Source organism: Gavialis gangeticus, unplaced genomic scaffold (assembly GCF_001723915.1).
Source record: "Gavialis gangeticus isolate Ggan-Ray unplaced genomic scaffold, GavGan_comp1, whole genome shotgun sequence".
Taxonomy (NCBI): domain Eukaryota; kingdom Metazoa; phylum Chordata; order Crocodylia; family Gavialidae; genus Gavialis; species Gavialis gangeticus.
The window spans coordinates 127,890,250-127,892,662 of NW_017729024.1; the positions used below are offsets into that span (position 1 = coordinate 127,890,250).

The window sequence follows — 2,413 nt, forward strand, 5'->3', positions numbered from 1 at the left end:
GACCCTTAATCTATGAATCTATGAATCTATGAAAAACCTGTAACATGTAGAGGGAGCCTCAGCAAGAGCAGTTAATCAAGGGAACTGGATGGCTCAAGAAACTGAATCAGACAAAGTTTTCCATCACTAAGGAAATAATCAATCCAGCCTGGCTTGGTAGTAACCAGTATCATTACCATCTGAATGCTGTTTAGTAGGCCAAAAGATAAGAGTCCAGTGAAACCGGTTCCTAATGAACTAAGGTTAATGTGATAAAAAAATACCGTGGTCTTAGACACTAATGTTATGGCTTTACAGGAGATTTAACATGAGTGATCTATGCTTGTGTAGCCCAGGTGGTATGCGGTTGGTACCCCCTCTTCAACTGAAGGGATGTTAGCAGGTGTGAGCATGCTGTGGGAGTGTGACCACCTAGCATTAGACCAGCTAACCTCCCTCCCCTACAAAACAGAGCAGAGACCAGGTACACCCAAGGATATTTAACTATTTACAGGTTTGATTGTACAGTACAGTGTCCATAAACATATAGAAACATACACACACACACACACGCACACACATACTATTTACAAATATTAGTTCACAAAACAATGAATCTTGTTGAACGTAAACCCAGGCAATCTCAGCTGGGTATGGAAGACAAAAGCACTATATCTGCACAGGCTTTGACCCTCTTTGGCCTTCCTGCTGGTGTACAGCTCCTACCCTCAGCAGACTCTCCAGGCACTGGGCAAGGGAACAGTCGACAGTAACAACACAAATTAAACAATAGGTCAGTAGACAAAACCCAGCAAGGATAAATCACTAGTCTAAATGTACGTAAGTGAAATTACATTATTAGGATTCAGTACATAAAGATAATGAATACCATAAAAGCAAATATTGAATAAGGGGGTGCCCTTGCAGGGGCCCTCAAGCAACTAAACCCTTAGCAGGTTAAATGAGACAGCTCATAATTATTTCACAATACAACAATAGGTACACAAATTTACAGCAAAGGCCCCAACAATATAAAGAACAAAGACAACAACAATGCTCAACAGAAGGAGTGATACCAGGGGAAAAGAGCAGGTTACCATATCAACACTATCTCCCTCATGTAGGCCACATGCCTAGCCTGGCTCAGTGACAGCAAAACTGGGGTAGCCCTCCTCCCCTGTGGAAATCCTCATCTCCTCCTCGGGACTGCAAGCTCCTTTTTAGATCACTCACGGCTCCCAGCAGTCGGGAAAGCTTGGCTCGTCTCTCTCTCTGTGGGGGTAGCTGCGGAGGCTCCCCCTTCTCGCTGGGGTGGTCATTCTGTGCTGCGGCCACTTGCAACAAGAAGGCCTGAGCTGCCTAATGCAGCTACCTGGCCTGTCAGCCGTCTCTCCTGGCCCCATGCACCACCCTGTGCACCAAGGGGTCCCTGCCATTTGTAGGGATGGATCTCGTCAGCTCTCCAAGTCCCATGCACCTCCCTGTGCACCAAGGGATCCCTGCCATTTGTAGGGATGGATCTCGTCAGCTCTCCAAGTCCCATGCACCTCCCTGTGCACTGAGCGGAGTGCCTGCCTTTGCAGGGTTGGGGACCCATGCTGCCTTACGCAGCCACAGGGGTCCCTTCAGCTCTACCAGCCCTGTACACCTCCCTGTGCACTGAGGGCTTCTGCCTCATGCAGGGATGGGGACTTACACTTCCTCCTACAAACACAGCATCCCTTCAGCTCTGCCAGCCCTGCGCACTGCCCTGTGCACCGAGGGCTCCTGCCTTGTGCAGAGATGGGGACCCTCATTGCCTCATGCAGCCATGGGGTCCCTTCAGCTCTCAGGACTCTCTGCACACTGACCTGTGCACTGATGCCACGGCAGGGCTGGGACGCAGCTGCTTGCTGCATCCCACTTGGCAAAGGTGTCTTCAGGGTGCTTTTGGGGCAACTGCGTTGCCCTGCTAGTCAGCTCTACCAGCTCTTCTGCAGCCCTGTCTTCACTGTCCCTTGTCAAATGTGCTAGGCACACAGGCTTTTATCCCCTCCGGAGGCTCTGCCCTCAGACTGAAAACAAACCAACTAGAAAGCCTGAGAGCACCAACTGGAAAGCCCACACCCCACCCTGGCTTGGCAGTGCCTGTTGGATCCCCTTCACTTCAGCATCCCGGGCAGTTGCTCCACTCGCCCCCCACTTGCTATGGCACTGCATGTCCCAACCTCTATATCCCACCTTTTGCAAGTTCCTCATGTGCACACACAACACAGAAACTATAATGTAGTAAAATACATATTAAAAAAACCTTTAAGCTAATCAAGCTTGTTATCTTACGTGCTAAAAAGAGAAATATTATTTTAAATACTTGTGAGGTGCTTATGCTTTACAGTGATGGGGAATATATAAGCAAATAATATAGTTTCATAGTTTCTAGGGTCAGAAGGGACCT

General features: G+C 48.6%; 1 protein-coding gene across 1 annotated transcript in view; it reads right to left on the bottom strand.

Annotated features, from left to right (window-relative positions):
• The window catches only part of LOC109297711 (putative ankyrin repeat domain-containing protein 31), a 4,754-nt gene that overhangs the window by 1,276 nt on the left and 1,065 nt on the right, over positions 1-2,413 (bottom strand). The gene's annotated exons all lie outside the window — the stretch shown is intronic.